The sequence below is a fragment of the Mustela nivalis genome, assembly GCF_964662115.1.
Source record: "Mustela nivalis genome assembly, chromosome: 7".
In the NCBI taxonomy this organism is placed as follows: domain Eukaryota; kingdom Metazoa; phylum Chordata; class Mammalia; order Carnivora; family Mustelidae; genus Mustela; species Mustela nivalis.
The window spans coordinates 65,644,003-65,652,431 of NC_139026.1; the positions used below are offsets into that span (position 1 = coordinate 65,644,003).

An 8,429-nucleotide genomic window follows, 5' to 3' on the forward strand; every position below is an offset into this window, starting at 1 on the left:
TTTGCCATCAGGAAACCTCTCTTCCCTTTCTCCTTGGAACAGACAGAATGGTCGGATTATTTGCAGGTAAGCAACTGAAACTTGTTTTCTATGAGAAGTTCAATAGAATAACACATTAATCATTTTTAGTATATTTTAGGTGGCTTATGCAGGGTTAGGAGTTAATCCATGTTATAATTTTTGCTTAGGAGAAAGTAAAATGTTTTGTTTTTAAAGTTATTCAGCCCTTTGATTATTTGCTTATTATTGATGATTAAATCATATATTTCTAAAAATTAAAGCATATGTGATAGGCTATTATTACAAAACAGGTAGAGAAATGAAAATTCAAAGAATGTTAACATTTTTGTGCCAAGTAAGAAAGAGCAGTTCAGCCGTACTTTATGCCAAAAGCTGATTTTCACTTAAGCTTGGTATAAAAATGGGATAAAAACCCAACAGTTTCATATTTTGAACTACTTTGTCAACTTGGACATCATCATGGGATATGGAAACTACAACCTTCACAAAAGTGAGAGGCCATTTTTTGCCTCCTTTAGTATCTTTTCGAATGTTTTGGCCTTGCAATTGAAGTGATTTTTATTAATACTTAGAAATTTAAAACCATTTCATTTCCCTAATACACATTTCTTAGAAACTGTCCCTGCTTTAGTCAGAGATACTATGCATTTTGTATATGCTTCACAAAGAAGTATCTTTTATAACTTGCAAACAAGCCCCCATTTGGAACTTTTTTTTTTTTTAAGATTTTATTTATTTATTTGACAGAGAGTGAGCGAGGGAGGGAACACAAGCAGGGGGAGTGGGAAAGCGAGAAGTAGGCTTCCGCTTGAGCAGGGAGCCCAATGGGGGCTCAATCCCAGGACACTGGGATCAGGAACCAAGAGGAAGGCATATGCTTAATGACTAAGCCACCCAGGTGCCCCCCCCTTCCACTTTTTGAACTTCTTCACAATTTTCACTGTTATGTTTTATTTTCTCTTTTTAAAGAAAGTCTGTGGTTGACCTTTGAGGGGCTGGGGAATGCCTAGCTCCAAGAAGTGACCAGGATCCACATATCCACATTCAATGTTTTCAAATCACTGCAAAATTAATTTTTTTTCATTTTCAGTTTTCATTTACTTTCAAGGTTTTGTTGTTGTTATTTTGTTAATAAAAACAAAAAATTTAAACCAGGGCACAAACTGGTTTTCTGGTGAATGTAAATACCAGAACTTAAATCATAGGGGGAACATTTTTTTTTTTTAAAGTCTGCAGTTGGGCGCCTGGGTGGCTCAGTGGGTTAAGCCTCTGCCTTTGGCTCGGGTCATGATCCCAGAGTCCTGGGATCGAGCCCCACCTCAGACTCTCTGCTTGGTGGGGAGCCTGCTTCCTCCTCTCTCTCTGCCTGCCTCTCTGCCTACTTGTGATCTCTCTCTCTCTCTCTGCCAAATAAATAAATAAAATCTTTAAAAAAAATAATAAAAATTTAAAAATTAAAAGTCTGCAGTCACAGGTTTCTTTAAAACCATACAACAGTCCCCTTACAAACCATGTCTTGTTTCTGGTGTAATGGATCCTTCCTTTATCTGACGTCAAGTGACTAAATTATTGTTTTCCTCAGAAAGGCTCTGGGCTAGGATTTCCACTTGTCTTTATATTTACTTAGGAAGAGGTGTCTGTGACTATTCACTTTCAGAGAAAGAAGAAAAGCAGAGGAGAGAATCCACATCTTCAAGAGGGTAAGGGACAGAGTATCAAAATGGCCTGGAAAATGTTCAGAATTAACATCAGAAAGTCAAATGTTCACCTAGGGCTCAGCTGGGAAGAAACAAAAGAAAAATCAATATGCAGTCAAAGAATGGCTTCACTTTTCTAGAAGGTGACTCTCTAGGAGAGTCCCTTAGCAACAGCTTTGAAATTCCAGAACCTGTCCTCAACCCTGATGGTCAGCTTCGGCGTCTGTCTGGATCTCAGACTTCTTGCCCGATCTTCCTACCACGGAAATGCACGTGGCAGTGGTGGAAACAGCCTTGGTGCTGCTGCTGAGCATGGGGTGGACCTCAGACTCTCTCTGCTCACCCACCATTTTTTATAGAGACTGTTGGATCCGTCGCTTTCCAGGTCTTCTGATTGACCTGGAGGAGTCTCAGAAGCTGGGAGCTCAGTTCCTGAAGTATTATTCTGAAAGTACCGGCCAGAAATGTAGCAGGAGCTGCTGCCTTAGGAAGGATGGTAAGTATCAATGATATGCCTGAGCAAAAATCAGGAGAAACTTAGAAAATGAAGACCTAAGTAAGGAGCTCTAGGCAGAGGTTCCAGGGAACAGATGATCAGGACTAGGGAAGATGAGGGAGAGACAAGGGGATGGGGGAGGCAGGAGAGAGATTGAGACTGACTTTGCCGTTTGGATCAGTTCTGGCTCAGTTTACAAATCTGGTGATGATCCAGAGTGCCATGGAACCCACAGGTAACACAGAATCTTCTTTTCTTCACTAAAGTGCTAAATGAAACTATTTCCTCGAGGGTTAACTAACAATACTTCCACATCCCCCCAAAATGGCATATTTGGCCTCAAAAAATAATACAATAATTTCTTTTTCAAACTTCTTTTGGTGATCTCAATATTTCAAATTTTTGAAATGTGCTTGTTTGTGTTGAGCAAATGTGGGTTGCATTGAGCAAGAATTTAGATTGTTTAGATGTTTTGAAGGACATAGGTAGATATATGTCAACTAGCAAAAAGAAAGAAAATAAATATATATTTTAAATATTCTGATTTTTTTGTCTGAAGTCCAGAATCAGAGTTAAGCATCACCCATGTAATATGATCAAGGTTTATAATAAGGAAAACATTTCATTATTGCAGAATTTCCAGTTATAATTGTCTAAAGACTACTTTCATTTGTTTTTCATTTTTCCAAGATTTTAAAGCTACTTGGAAAGAAATAGCAAAAGCAACACAATACGTTAAAATAATTCTCTTGGTTCTTCTACACTTTCTTTCCATGGTTTGATACTGACTTATTAATTGCCAGTGCCTCCTATCCAAGTACACATGGCAGATTTCTGGGATGTGTACTGAGGCTACCCAAGGGTGTAAACTGACCACAGTGTGAGAAGCTGTCCCGGGCGAAGCCCTAGAAAGTTAATCAGGCACACAAGAGAGCAATTAATTTTTTAAAGGGAATTTTTTTTTTTTTTTTACAGAATTTATTTATTTGAGAGAGAGAGAGAGAGAGAGTGTGTGTGTGTGTGTGAGAGAGAGTACAAGCAGAGGCAACAGCAGAGGGAAAGGAGAAACAGATTTCCCGTTTAGCAGGGAGCCCAATGCAGGGCTTGATCCCAGGACCCGGGATCATGAGCTGAGCCAAAGGAGACGCTTAACTGACTGAGGCACCCAGGTGCCCCAAGGGAAAATTTTTTGAAAAGGTTGCCAATCTAGATTCTCACCTTAAAGATGCTTCTAACTCCCATAAGCCTGAAGGGAAGGTGTGTGGGGGGGTGTACCTTTCAGCATTTTCCCATGGTATCCATTTACCTGACTGTCCATCGCAGGGAAACTGTGTCCTCTGGACTTCCAGGGATACTTTAAGCATCCAGTAGAATTCCATGATTTTAGAGCCTCTGTAGCTTCCAAGTTGTGGTTTTCTTCCTCCAGAAGAAAGGGCACGAACACACGTCTGTTTTTAGCTGGAAGCCAGAACTTTAAAAAGCCACAGTCCTGCAATAACTAACCTGTTCAGAGCTGGAACTCTAAAATGTACACGAAGAGGAATATAAAACTTCTTTCAAAATTGTTCTCTTTACAGCATCAACTACTTTCTTATCAAAAATTTAAATGTCTAAATTTGAATCTTTTTTAATCCTTTCCCTTAAACTTGACAGTCCAGTCTTTAAGGAATGCATTTGTAATCTAAAATGTATTAGCAATGTATTATTCATTGAATTCTGCCCTCTTCTTTATCCTCCTGGCTGGCCCAGAGGTAACGGGGGAGGGGTGGGATAGAGCTCCCCACAGTTAACCTTACACAGAAGCAGCAAAGGTTTGGCCACCCACAGTTCCACAACAGCTTTAGGGATACTCTGAGGTCTGGTAATTGTATGCTATCCCTCTGTAATCTTATTTTATTAAAGAAGTTGATACCTTTGGTCAATGGAGATTTCCCAGCGCATGGTTCCTACTACAGTGCAGCAGGAGGAAAGTCTGTTTTGTACTTGAGGGAGGACAGACTGGATACTGGCACTCAGCAAATCAGACTTAAGGGTTTCCAGAAATAACATGATGCATTTTATGGAGCAAAGTTATTTAGGAGAAGGGGGATAGCATCAGTGACGTACCCCCACCCACTAGAATTCCAAATGTTCACATCCTTGTCAGTGGACTCTCTTCCTCTTTAAAGGACATTGAATGGGCTTTCTGTTGGATGTGTGATTTGCAAATGGGGCTAGTGCTCCCCTATAATCAGGGTCAGGGTAGCGTTCACCTGGCCTGCTGCCTTTCTACCATCCGGGCCTCTCCCAGTAATTGCAGTGTTTGCCTTCCCATGACTCCCTCTTTTGTTACAACATCTGTCACTTGATTTTTGTTTTTCTTTCTCTGGTGAACTCCGGTGCATTAGCATTCTGAGAGGGCACTGCAACTAGAAATCTGATAAGCCCCAGGGGCTTCTGTAGCCAACTGAACTTTCATGAACATAAAATCCTGGGATTGGAAAATGATTCCAGGTAATCCTGTGTGGAATGGAATGTGTGAAAGATTAGAGAAAAATCCATGGACAGTTTCTTTTAAAAGGGCATTTTCCACATTCATAGAAACAGTTACTGTAGTTCACCATGTTCTGTGAGATGTCTGCACATAGCCCTGCAATATACTGGTGTGAATGCCATGTTCTTGGAAGAAATAGAAGCTACTCAGAGCTCTTCCAGCTGGGAGAAACCAAAACCACCTGCAGATGCACTTTTCCTTTCAGTTTCCTGTAACGTGGCTGTCTTCTACCATGATCCCATGCATGACAATGTCAACTGCCTCCATGTTCACTGCCCCACACTGGAGAGCTGCATATTAGAGCCTGGAACCAGTGCCATTTTATACAACGTAACAGAAGGTAATGATTTGTGCATTTTGTGTTTATGCTGAAGAATGTTGGTAACGCTCTAGTAGAGATGTATAACCTAGAAACTGGCTGGTAACAACCTGAACCACTATTTTCCCATGATCTCTATCTGGAAAAGTTTTGGGCATCCAGGGCAGAAAACTACAAATAAATTTGCTCTAGTTTGGCATGCTCAGCACTGATGAATTCATTCCAGATGATAACAAATTGTATGTGATCAAAGAAGAGCTTAAGCATTACCTATATTCCAGGAGCCCCTAGCAAAAGCCCAAAAAGGCATTCCTAATAGTGAATACTGTTACGCTGAAAAAAATAAGTAAATTAAAAAAAAAAAAAAGAAGAAGAAGGCATTCCTACTGGAGGGGCTAAGCGTACTACTAGGAACAAAGAAAATGCTTAGTGGCAGTTTTGAGGTCTATGGACAGACACTGTATACAAGGCTTCTACAAAGATTGATGTCAAGGACAAGGAAATGCACATACTAACATACATTAGCCTACCAATGGTCCCAAGATAACCATTATTTTAGATAAATACACATTTAAGCGTGCCTTGCCCATGTATACAAACACATGGTACAAATTGGTAAATGTGAAAGAATAGATTTTTGCCATCCGGATACAAAGGCGCTAAATTTCGTCATTGGTTTTATTTACTGAACACCTAATTCAGGCCAGGAGCAGCATTGCAGAAGATGGCAGCTGTATGTCTGCCCTCGAGTTTCTTACAATCTAGTTGATATGACAAGGCTCACAATTAGTGTAGAACCTAATTAAATACAAAAATGTGTGATACTACCTCAAGTACAAGCACTCAAAAGAAGAGGAGACTAAAGAAACCTATGTTCAGAGGCAGCTTCGTGGAAGAGGCCAGGCAGAGGCAAGACAAGGAGTTCTGTATCACACGACGGGAGAGTAGAAAACAGATCTGGCTACACAAGGGGCACTTTCGGGGTTGCAATGAAAATCTGGGTAAGGATAGGGTAGGCCAGGTTACAAAAGTGTTTTGGACAAAGCAGTGTTTGGACTTGACATTGTCAGCAACAGAGAACCAGCAAAGGAATTTAGTGAGAGAACGTTATCATTAAAGTGATGAGTGTGATTGTCTTTAGTCTGGAAAAATAATATGCAGGATGCGAATTAGAATATCTAGTCAGGGAAGCATTAGATCTGGAGAAGGTGACCGTAACTGCAATGAAGAGGAGGGATGATTACCAGCACATTGGGAGGGAACCAGATAGGAACCACTTTTTGGATGAAGGAAAAGAAGAGAGTGGAGTCCAAGATTGCTCTGCAGTACATAGATTCCAGCTTGGGTGATGGAAGATTGGTGAGGTCACCGAAAGGGATAGAGCGCCAGACAAAATGATTTTGGCTTTGGGACTGTTCAGTGATGACATGAGATGTCTAGGTGGGAACCTTCAGTAGACCACAGGAGCAATGAGACCAGGGACCGAGAAAGAGGAAATAACAGGTGATGCGGATTTCAGTGCCACTGACATAATGGTGACAGCCGATGAGGATACTCGTGTGTGTGTGTGGTGAAGGGGTGAGATGAAGGGAAAAGAGAACAGACTAAAGATTGTGGAAAGCACACAACCAATTTGAACCAAGGAGAGAACCAGCTAAAGAAAGAAAAAATGAGAAACAGGCAATCTGAGATAAAGTGTCAAGAGAGTCTGCATTCCAGGGAGTCACAAAAGGAGAATTTTAGGGAAAGGATGGCCAGCAGGATTGAGGGTAAAAGAGAAGTCAGAACAATGAGGTGGCCAGGAAATATGGAAACTACTGATTATCTCAGAAGCATAATTCTGACAGAATAGTGTGGATGGAACAAGATGGCAGAAGGCAAACAACAAAGAAAGGAAATGGATATCGTTATGTTGAGAGGGAGAGAGGCAGAGAGACAGAAACTGATAGGAGAGACAACTGAAAAGCTGTTGAGGAGTTTTTTCCCCTCCCCTTTATAGACAGAGCAATATTTGCTTGTGTCTGAAGTCAGAGGGAAAGGAGTTCCTTTACAAGAGAGAAAATACTGAAGACAAAGTCATTACCTTCAGGGACTGGGAAGGGAGGAGACAGAGGGCTTTTCTCATGATTTTGAATACAGTTATACTTCTGTATTATTTATTTTTTTAAAACTTTAAGATGCTTCATATCTCAAATGGTTACTGCTTTTTTTGCAATTCCTGCACTAATATTGGCTATTGTTACCCAGAAGCCCCGGCAGACACAAAGAATCCTCCATGATGGAGCCAGCTGTTTGTAACAGAAAGTGTTCTTGAAAGTTAAGATAAATTCAAATGTGGCCAGTACGTTTCTAAGCCTTCCAGAAATATGCAATAGTAGAACTTGAACTTAAGCTCAGTTCACTAACTTGGTGGCAAACCCAAGACTTCTCCAAGCTGTGCTTGTGATATTCTCTCCTTGAAATTAAAAGATAAAATGAATGATGCCTTATTTATCTTTCAGGTATAGATCCAGATTTGCTGGTTTTTGAACAATCACATCCCACATATCTAAATACTCGTTCCTCATCTAACACACGGGACAGACTAAGGATTTTAAAAGCTACGCATTTCGATGAACAACAAACCACAGTGATAAACCAAATGCTACCATCAACAGAGATGCCGTCATCAACCACACATCAAGATTTGGTTGTCAACACAAACAGTACTAGGTATTCCAAGGAGTTAACCACAGATTCTTAGGCAAAACTCATTTCCCTGAATAACTCCATTACCACAGAGGTAAATATGGTGTCACACAGCACTGATTTCATCAAGAATCCAGATAACAAGACTATTTCTCCTTTCTTTGTTCCCATAGACACAAAAGCTTTTCATAGGCCTATTCCATCCCGACTCAACAGTAGCAAGCAATTACTAAATAAAACCAAGGGGTCCAACAGCAGAAACCACACAGCTGAGAATGAAGACATGACACCTGATGGGGCATCTGTGACTTCAAAGATGTGGCTGGCTCCAGTGGCCCTCTGTACCTCTGTCATCTTTCTTTGCTGTTGTATGATCATCCTAGCATCTGGATGCTGGAGAAAGCAGCAGGGCCAGTATAAGCCAGGGCAGAGAAAGGCAGGATCCAGGCATGTCAAAAAGTTAACACTCTAAAGAAGAACTCTTCATAGTAAAAGTTACAAGATTGTAAGCTTTCAAGGGTATCGTTTTTAGTTTTCTGTAAGACAAGGGCTGTTTGCTTAAAAAAAAATAAATATTGCACAGGATTGCAAGGCCATAATCTTCATAAACTTAACTGCTTTGATCATTTCTATTTTGTGAATAGTCTACCCTTTGCCAAAGTTCCAAAATTCTGA

At 40.5% G+C, this 8,429-nt stretch overlaps 1 pseudogene across 1 annotated transcript; it reads left to right on the forward strand.

Moving 5' to 3' along the window:
- The first annotated feature begins 476 nt into the window (after positions 1-476).
- On the forward strand, positions 477-8,226 carry LOC309869408 (MANSC domain-containing protein 4 pseudogene; annotated as a pseudogene). The gene is made up of 3 exons: positions 477-2,214; positions 4,953-5,087; positions 7,568-8,226. The product of its transcript is annotated as an MANSC domain-containing protein 4 pseudogene (transcript).
- The last annotated feature ends 203 nt before the right edge of the window (positions 8,227-8,429 follow it).